This window comes from Anastrepha obliqua, chromosome 5, assembly GCF_027943255.1.
Source record: "Anastrepha obliqua isolate idAnaObli1 chromosome 5, idAnaObli1_1.0, whole genome shotgun sequence".
Classification (NCBI taxonomy): Eukaryota; Metazoa; Arthropoda; class Insecta; order Diptera; family Tephritidae; genus Anastrepha; species Anastrepha obliqua.
Window position 1 is genome coordinate 65,467,336 of NC_072896.1, and position 10,333 is coordinate 65,477,668.

The 10,333-nt window shown below is 39.9% G+C and overlaps 1 protein-coding gene across 4 annotated transcripts in view; it reads right to left on the minus strand.

Annotated features, from left to right (window-relative positions):
• LOC129247636 (sodium- and chloride-dependent GABA transporter ine) overlaps positions 1–9,231 on the minus strand; it is a 62,669-nt gene extending 53,438 nt beyond the window's left edge. Inside the window, exon 1 of one of the 4 annotated variants that reach the window (XM_054886848.1) lies at positions 9,151–9,231. The gene's annotated coding sequence lies outside the window, so the exon portion shown is untranslated. Of the gene's footprint in view, positions 1–8,568; positions 8,760–8,782; positions 8,988–9,091 lie in introns of those variants that run through there. The other 3 variants (XM_054886849.1, XM_054886847.1, XM_054886850.1) reach the window with 3 other exon arrangements.
• Between the last annotated feature and the right edge of the window lie 1,102 nt (positions 9,232–10,333).

Consider the following 10,333-nt stretch of genomic DNA (forward strand, 5'->3'; position numbering starts at 1 on the left):
CAAACATCAAACAAAGGGTGTAATAGCCAATTATATATACATATATAGTATGTACAATATATGAGCATATTGTTACAATGAAATAATTTTGTAACTAATTTGAATGATCCGTTTTTGTGTAACTAGAATTGCTCACTGATGATTTTAATTTTAATGTCTTTTGTCAGAATTCTATGATATTATTACATTTGAATTATTACGGGGAAATGATTGAAAAAAATTGTCGATTTCAGACCAAATATCATTAAAAATTGAGTCTCTAAATTGAAGCTCAGAATGATATGTATTTCCCAAAAACGCCTACTTACCAAGTATTCATATGCTTGTACGAGTTAATGTACCATACGATTTCAGTCAATGAATTGCGTGAAAATATTCAGAATTTTTAAGTGTTAAACTCTATCGGGCAATGTTGATGTGGAGTAAATGAAGGGAATGTTATGCTTATAATTATTGACTTAAGTGTTGGCATCTGGGGTCGTATGTTTAGAGGTTATTTTTAGAATGCCAATAAAAAGCGTTTTAAAAAGTTTAAAATTATTTCACTGTTGTTTGCGAAGTAATGTAATATTCCCATGGGAGCCGGTTCTACGTTACTGGAATGACTCGGATTTTTCCCGACCACGGGCTTCCGCCCCAATAAACTAGCCCTGACTAGTGAACCGTTTTTAAAAGTAATATTTCCTTCATTTTTAAACGAGTGGGTATATGAATGGGATATTTTATTTCAAACACCTGTTATTATTATTCGAAGTTTTCTGGAAAAGTCGTCATTTTTATTATTTATTTTATTAACAATCTTTGAATTCTTTGGGTGTTATCTCCACTTCATTAGTTATGTATGAAAGTAGTAAATTCTTAATACAACTTAAGGTTAAAGTGGTTGCGTAGGCTGATGATGTGGTACTAATGGCACCAGGACTGTGTGGGATCATTCAAAGGGCAATACACGAGTTTAACCCTTGGGCCAAAGCTGTAGCATAAGTTTAAACTCGCGTAAAACAGAACTTATGCTTTTTACCACCAGATAAATCGTACTAATTTTTATCCTAACAAATATTAATGGACAAACTCTCATTTTCACCCAGTGCAAAGTGCTTAGGGGTAATGGACTCCAAACTTAGCTGGAAATTAAACGTCAAAAAATGGGTAAGGATAGCAGAAATTGCTTCATATGCCTGCGAGCCTATGCTTGGAAGAAGGTGGGGTCTTCAACCTAAGTATACTTTATGTTTGTACAAGGCGGTTATACACCAATTTTATGGAAAGTATCGGTAGTTTGGTGGAAAGCTCTAGGGAGAGATTACAATACCAAATTACTTGGCAAAATACAAAGCTCAGCCTTTGCAATAACGGTCGATGTATTTTCATCACATGGGGCTGAAGTGTACTTTGCTTCTTGGGGCAATGCACACAGAGGAGTATGGCAGTTGTACCAGTAGCCTAAATACCGACCACTGTGGTTGAATGCCACTCCTGTACGAGGTGCCCCTGCTTTTAACTAAAAATGGCGGATCTAGAGAGGCAAAACTCGAGAAAGCCCGTAATCCTAGGTGTAATTCGAACCGTGCCTATAGGATGAATGGCACTACGTAAGTGTGTTTTACAACGGTGACCTCCAGATATCGTGCGCCCTCTGGTTGTAATTAGCCTTACCGCGACACCGGGACAGTGTCGTGGCTCGACCTTACCCTTCCCCTTTACTCGTGGGACCACATGGCAGAGTCAAACGTAAATTTATTAAAAAGGGCAGGAGTGGAGGAAAGACAGACGAGACTACCGAAACGGAAGGACCAAAGGCAGCAGTGCCTAATCCAGAAGTCAAGGTAGACTTATCACTATCCAACTACAATATGGTCGACGGAAAAACTAACGGCCATACAACATGTTTTCCTGGAGGCTATAAGGAAAAAGCAGACTGGTGCTGCAAAGCCCAAATTTAATAGCTGCACCTTTTGCCCAGGATACATAGTAATCTCATGCGGCTGCGATGGTACGGCTATTTGGCTAAAGGAAGCAGTTCCTAAGCTGGAGCAGTGGAAAGATGCATGGCTGAAGATTGTACAGGAGGCAGATATACCGCGCCCACAAATCTTCGTTGGTCACTTTCCAGAATTGGACAGCACCTCAACTGAGGATATTGTTAGCCTGCTTGATGGCAAAAATGAGGGCCTCAACACGAATGACTAGCGGGTGCTCAACAGAGTGCACAAGGGTTCTGTGGTACAAATTACTGTTGCTATCGACCCAATCTCCGCAGAGGTCCTAAAAACCTTCCACAATTGGCTGAACTACGGGTTCGGTAAAACCCAACTTTGGCCAAAATCTAAAGGCCCGATTAATCCGCCCAAGGTTACCGAAAAGGATTCTGAACCTTCGGTGAAACAAAGCTCGGAGGAATCAGGAACTTTGACTCCAACGGCTTCAATAGCCCAGGACGATAAAGTCAGTTGCTTCAGACACGATGCAGAAAAGCCATCAATAATCGGCACATGGCGCTATAACGTGTCTGAGGGCATTCGAATGTGACCCCCGCTGCAGGCCGATAAAAAAGCGCACAGCCATAACAAAGCTCGAAAAGGGGATCAGATGGCCGCTTAGGAAGCAGTCTTGCTGAAAAGCAACCGAGGTAAGAAAAAGGCCAAAGGCCATTGCCAAACAAAAGATCCCTAGATGACTTGGTCAACGCAAAAACCTCGTAACAGCAGAAGGCAACTCGGATGCCTTCAAATAAATCTCCATCACGCAAAAGCAGCCTCGGACGTGCTTACGAGGAGATTTAACCAAGAACTCTTTGATGTAGCGTTCATTCAAGAACCATGGGTACGTGAAGGAGTCATTCCGGGACTCCAGAGCGTAAACGGTAAGTTGATATATGCTGCTCACAAAGACCGCCCCAGAGCGGCGTTGATAATAAATAATCAACTAACCTTTATCCCAATTTCACAGTTTATTACAGAAGACCTGGTGGCGATTTGGCTAAAAGTGGCAACGAGCAAAGGTGAGCATGAGGTAGTACTTGCCTCCACTTACCTTTCAGGAGATGAGGTTACTGCTCCAACAAGGGAGGTTATAGGCCTGGTGGAATACTGTCAACAAAAACGTCTCCGGTGGATCCTCTGCTCTGATGCAAATGCGCACCACACAGCGTGGGGGAGCACAAACGTAAATCCAAGAGGTGAGTACCTTCTTGAATTTCTACTTAGGTATAATATATCTATCCTAAATCAAGGCAACGAACCGACTTTCATTAATGTAATCAGGGGAGAAGTCCTTGACATTACTCTCTCTAGTCATAATGCTTTGTCCGAAGTCTCAAATTGGCATCTGTCAGAGGAAACATCTATGTCGTATCACAGACATATTATATTTGATATAGGTGCGACCAAACACAAATGATAATTTGCAGAAACCCCAGAAAAACTCCCTGGATCACTTGTGCTAGACGAGATCTCTGTGCCGGCAGAAACTACTACATCTGCGAGTGCTGAGAACATAAAACTAGCAAACAAGCTATTCCACGAAAAGTGGGTACAATGGGCGATATCAACATTCAGCCCATACAAATCTCCTGGACCTGATGAGATATTCCCCTGTCTTTTAAAGCAGGGTGCACACCATATTATCCCTAATTTGACCAGACTATACAAAGTAAGCTTACCGCTAGGATATTTACCTACAAAATGGGCTGAGGTTGAGGTTGTATTTATTCCAAAGGTAGGGGAAAAATCCCGAGCAATTGGCCTAATCAAACAGACCAATTAGTCTCAGCACATTCGCCCTATAACTAAAGGAGGTACCTGAACCCATCACTAGATGGATAATATTCATGTTGAAGTCTAGGACGATCAGCACCGAACTAGGAGGAACAATCAAATCTATCAAAGCCACAAGAGGTTGCCCCCAAGGAGGCGTACTCTCTCCTCTTTTGTGGACTCTAGTCATATATGAACTTCTCCACAAACTGAACAACCTAGGTTTTCACACTCAGGGTTACGCTGATGACCTAGTAGTTTATGTATTAAGCTGGCATGAGGAAACCATTTCGGATCGCATGCAGCAAGCCCTTACAATAATAAACAAATGGTGCACGGAAAAAGGGCTTTCCATTAACCCATCCAAAACAGCACTTGTACCGTTTACTGGGAGAAGGAACATAAATCTCAAATGTCCGATCCTCAATAGAACAACACTTTAACTCTCGACAGAAGCGAACTATCTTGGCGTCAATCTTGACAAAACGCTTACGTGGAATTCCCGTATTGAGAGAGTTTCTTCAAAAGCAACAATGGCATTCTTTGCCTGCACAAGGCTTTTTGGTAAGACATGGGGGCTAAACCCTAGAATGACCTTCTGGACATTCTCCATAGTTGTGAAATCCATAGTCACTTATGCATCCTTAGCATGGTGGCCCAAGGTCAAGCTAAGAAAAGTACTAAACGAATTAAACAAACTGCATCGGCTGATATGTGTTGGTATTGCAGGGGCTATGAAAACATGTCCTACTGATGCATTGGGTGTGCTCCTGAACATACTACCGCTTCCAATCTTGATTGAAAGGGAAGCTCGCTCGAGTGCATTAAGATTTAATGGTATACCTGAACTTAAAAGTGGGGATATGAAAAGACATTTAAAGATCTTAGAAGACTTCCTTCATAGTCCCATTCTGCATAGGGATGATATACTATCACCCAAACCAATACTCTTCAGGAACTTCCAAGTTATAATTAATGAACGCACAGACTGGAGAACTAATTCTATCACTTTCAAACCTGGCTCTCAGCTATGGTTTACTGATGGGTCCAAATTGTAAAATGGTAGAACAGGGACAGGAATCAATGGGCCTAAATTCAAAAAATCGATTCCAATGGGACTCTACCCAACAATATTCCAGGCAGAAATACATGCCATTGAAATATGTGTGAGAGAATGCCTTAGCAGGAAAATGAGAGGTACTCACATCTACATACTTTCAGATAGCCAAGCGGCTCTAAAAGCCCTTCTATCAACAACTATCACCTCTAAATTGGTAAATGATTGCCTAAACCTCCTCAACACGTTAGGAAACCTCAACATAGTAACACTAGGCTGGATTCCGGGATATGAAAGACATGAGGGAAATTAAGTGGCTGATGACCTTGCAAAACAAGGAGCACATATGCAACTTACTGGTCCTGAGACTTTCTGTGGACTCAAAAAAAGCCACATTAATGAATTCCCTAGGCAATGGGAAGAAAGGAAATTTGCTGCACACTGGCTAAACTGTGCCGGTCAGCGTCAAGCCAAACTATTTCTAAGTCCCAACAAAGGAATATCTGACAAGCTACTCTCACTAAGCAGAGTAGATCTGCTTATTTTAAAAGGATATCTTACAGGTCACTGCAGCCTGAGGTATCATCTAAATAATATTGGTAAATCTGAGACCGATGCCTGCCGCTCTTGCGAAATGGACATAGAAAGCTCAGAACATGTGCTTTGTGAATGTCCTGCGTTGGACAGACAGAGACTTCATCACCTTGGTGGTATCGTAGTATTTCCATGCAATCTTTGGAACAACAAACCTAAAATTGTGCTAAAATTTTTAAAAAGCCTAAAAGTCTAGGGTTAACAAAAATAGGCCTTTCACAATAGATCAGCTCTGGTCACAGTGCGTAATGGCCTTCTAATAATAATAATCATATCCTAGGGAAGCTCTTAATGTACTGGCACAAGTTATTCTGATAGACATACATATTAAGAACGCGTTTAATAAAGTTGGGCCTTAAGTCTATGGTCTCAAAAGGTATGATCACATTTCTTTGTGGAAAAACAAAATTCTAGAATGCAACATTCTTGCCTCTTCTTCTTCTTCTTCTTAATTGGCGCTATAACCGCCCACGCGATTTTGGTCGAGTTTAAGAAAGCGCGCCAGTCGTTTCTTTCTGGTGCTAACCGACGCCAGTTGGCCACAACAAGGAAGCCAAGTCCTTCTCCACTTGATCTTTCCAACGCCAAGGAGGCCTCCCTTTTCCTCTGCTATCACCAGCTGGTACCGCATCAAATACTCTCAGAGCCGGAGCATTTGTATCTATACTGACGACATGACCCAGTCAACGTAGCCGCTAGATCTTTATTCGCTGCGTTATGTCTATGTCGTCGTAAAGCTCATATAGCTCATCGTTCCATCGCCTGCGATATTCGCCGCAGCCAACGTGCAAAGGTCCAAAAATCTTGCGCAGGTTCTTTCTCTCAAACACTCCAAGCGTCGCTTCATCGGATGTTGTTAGCGTCCACGCTTTTGCACCACACGTTAGGATGGGCATGATGAGAGCTTTGTAGAGTGTTAGTTTTGTTCGTCAAGAGAGGACTTTACTGCTCAGTTGCCTATTTAGACCACAGTAGCACTTGTTGGCAAAGAGGTTCTGCGTTGGATTTCAAGGCTGACATTGTTATCGGTGTTAATGCTGGTTCTTAAATAAACGAAGTATTTTACAACCTCGAAATGATAACTGTCAACAGTGACGTGGGTGCCGATACGCGAGTGCGCCGACTGTTTGTTTGAAAGCAGGAGGTAGTTCGTTTTGTCCTCGTTCACCACCAGACCCATTCGCTTTGCCTCTTTATCCAGTTTGAAGAAGGTAGAACTAACAGCGCGGTTTTTAGTTCTGTTAACATTCTTGCCTATCTGACATAAAAATTATGTAGGATATTATGCAGGATATCCAACTTTATGTAAATTTTTCCAGCAGTTTCCACAAAAATGCTTTTTTAAATATTTTATTTAGGTTTCAAGAATTTTTTGTAATGTAATTCGGGGGTTAACCTTTGCCATATTGATTATGCCGGGCACTTCTCGGACCGATAGTGTTCTCGGACGCCTAGACTTGGGCTTAGAAGTTAAAATCCCGGTTTGCTTGTAGTAGTTTACTACGCGTTGCACAAAGGAAACCGTTCTCTCAATAGCTTTGGCAATATTTCGGAAACGAATATTTCTAAATGATACACTAATTTATTTTCTTTGGTTTCCAATGTTTTCATATTATTACCGCTTTTGAATAAAATGTGCAACTGAGTTAATTAAAATAACAAATAATGGAAAGTGCACAAAAACCAAAAAATCCCGATAAAGTAACGGTGTTTCTAAAAGAAACAAACTGTAGGCAGACTTTTTGGTTGCTATATTTACATGTTGCTTCCGTTAGGTAAAGAATGCAATGAGGAATCTTGTTATTTTCTTTTGCTTTTGTAACATAACAATGTAATGAAAAAATAAATAAATAAAATAAAACTATTTGCAATCAAATTAAATATTTGTAAGGTGCACGCTGATTTTATGGGTTATGTGTGAATCAGATAAATATCTCCTTCTGTAATTATCTTCTTGAAATGAGATTCACACATATGAGTTGTATTTTATTTTCCGTTCATTATTTTTAGGTTTCTTATTATTACTTTTTTATACAATTTTTTAATTTAAATTATTTTTTTCCTGCGACCATATTTTTTTTAAATTATTTGGATTTCCATTTAAAATAGGTATTTTTAATTAACTGTAATTGCCAGAAAAGGGGCGGCCGCCGTAGCCGAATGGGTTGGTGCGTGACTACCATTCGGTATTCACAGAGAGTACGTCGGTTCGAATCTCGGTGAAACACCAAAATTAAGAAAAACATGTTTCTAATAGCGGTCACCCTTCGGCAGGCAATGGCAAACCTCCGAGTGTATTTCTGCCATGAAAAAGCTCCTCATAAAAATATCTGCCGTTCGGAGTCGGCTTGAAACTGAATGGAGGGGCCCATTTGTGGAACAATATCAAGAAATACACCACAAATAGAAGGAGGAGCTCGGCCAACCACAAAAAGAGGGTGTACGCGCCAATTATATATATACAGGGTGGGCCATGTAAAATTTGCTTTTTGAATCGGCTATAAAAAGAAAACTAATCAATATTTTTTCAAACTTTTTTTTTATTTTGAAGATTGAACATTGTCATTTATGAATAAAAAATAATATCGTTCAAATGACTGCCACGACTGGCTTTACAGTAGGCCATTCGATTAACCCAATTTTTAAGCACATTTTCGATTGTTTTAAAGAATCAATCGTCTCTGGATGGTTCGCATAGCATTTGTCCTTAACGGCTCCCCACAAAAAATAGTTCAACGGGCCTAAATCACAGCTCCGAGGCGGTCAATTGATATCGGAATTCAAAAACGGTAGCGAAAAGTTCGAGTGTAACTTTGGCAGTGTGACAAGTTGCACCGTCCTGTTGAAACCAAATGTCGTCCATGTCATCCTCTTCAATTTTTTGGAAACAAAAACTCGTTGCGCATGTCACGGTAACGCTCGCCATTTACTGTAAGCGCGGAAGAAGAAGAAGACTCACCACTTTGGAAATAGGTTTTCAATATTTCCCAATTTGGTTCAAGCGTATAGCGTCCCATTTCGTAAATGTCAAACCTTTAAGTAAATTATGAAGTAAACGCAAACGCTATATGGCCCACCCTGTATATAATTGCCAGAATTCGTAGCGTTATTTTTTCGCACACACACAATTACATTATTTGCATTTTAACTACTTTACATTACTTTTCTGTATTTTTTATTCTTATAAATTCACTGACAAAAAAAAAACCACATTACAACGACAGCAACTAATCACTTCTTATTAAATTCGTAATAGTTGAATTTCTGCATGCATAATGTTGTATCAACATTGTTCACGATCACTTTGAATATGTGTGCAATCAAGTTTGTTTGCTTATTGATAGGCTATTATTATTGGCTAGCCGTTCATAAATACTTCGAATGCGGATTATCTGGGCTTGTAAGCCAGACATGCTCCCATCATTAAAATGAATGGGAGGGTGGCCCGTATGATTTTTAAAGCGATTTAAACATAAACTCATCTGCTTGATAGCTGCTTATATATGAGTACATCATACAATCAAACACGCAAATTTCATTAAGCAGTTATAAAAATTAAATGCGAGTATATTTAAAAAGGTGGAATCTATTATTTTGATCATATCACTTTTTATTTTCTGCACTTCACTCGCACGCGAAAATTGTTAAGTTTTGAAAAAACTCGCCTCTCATTAGCCAATTATACTTTTGATTTTAAATATATTCCAATTAAGCACTTGTGGTATTCGGTTACGCGGCACTTACTTTCAAGCACGTCGCGTTAAAAGCTTCACCACACCGTACACAAGCACTGTCAAATGTCAACTGAGTCGTAGTCGTAGTCGCTGGCCCAACGGCTTTTGCGAATATCGCTTATACTCGTACTCCTAGTAGTCTATAGTAAAAAAGCATCTAGATACTAAAATACTCGTATATACATACACACATAACGATAAACTTTAGTGCCGAAAGTAGTACATACTCAAGCGCGCTTATGACGTACAGGCATACGTATATACTACATATTACATTATACTTGGCAATACATACATACATATGTTTATATGTACAATTCGTTTATACAGCGGCGTATCTAGGCGCGGCACTGGTACTTTTAACTTTCACAAAACTGCTGCTTCAAGTTTAATTTCAAGCACGAAGTTATTTCGAAACAAACTACAAGTGTTTAAATCGATCGACTAAGTATCTCGCAAGGCCAATTTCCCTCCCTGGTTTTTCTTTTAGTAAAGACCGAATTATCTTATGCGCCACCACTGTGCAACAGTATGCTTTTAGCGTCTATGATTTGCTAAAAAAGTCTCCAATTAGACACGATCAGTTCCTATGATTGCCCTAAGTTCCTTTAATTTCATTTCTTTGAAATTTGTTCGCAGTTCTCAACTGACTTTACTTATTTGATACGAACTTAAGTCCAGGTTGTTATTATTGTAGTAGTTCATAAAGCTTTTCCGGGCACGGTAACACTACCGGTCGTCGTCGTCAATGGTAGGCCTAACAAACTTGCTTTTTCGACAGTGCGGTTCCAAAGGAAAAGGATGTGGTAAAAAAATATCTGCCAGTCGGAGTCGGCATAAAACTGTAGGTTTCTCGATTTGCAAGCCAATGTGTGGCTATATTTCGGTCAACCGTGAGTGCTACAGAGGTATGATAAACGATTTTTTGTGGTCGGTGCTTAGAAAATCTTTTATGTCAGCTATTCCACAATCGCTCTTTTGCGTTCCAAGTTCAGTAATCGTGTTGTCAGTTATAACATTGAAGCCGCCACTAGATATTTTTTATGGGATACCGTGAAGGATGGATATCATGCCAAAAATCTATTACACGATTCAGAAGTCGTCACGAAGATCTTGCAAAACTGGATCAACAGATCGCGCTACTGTGGAGCGAACTGAGGCAGCCACGTGAATGAAATGTTGTTAAATAATGG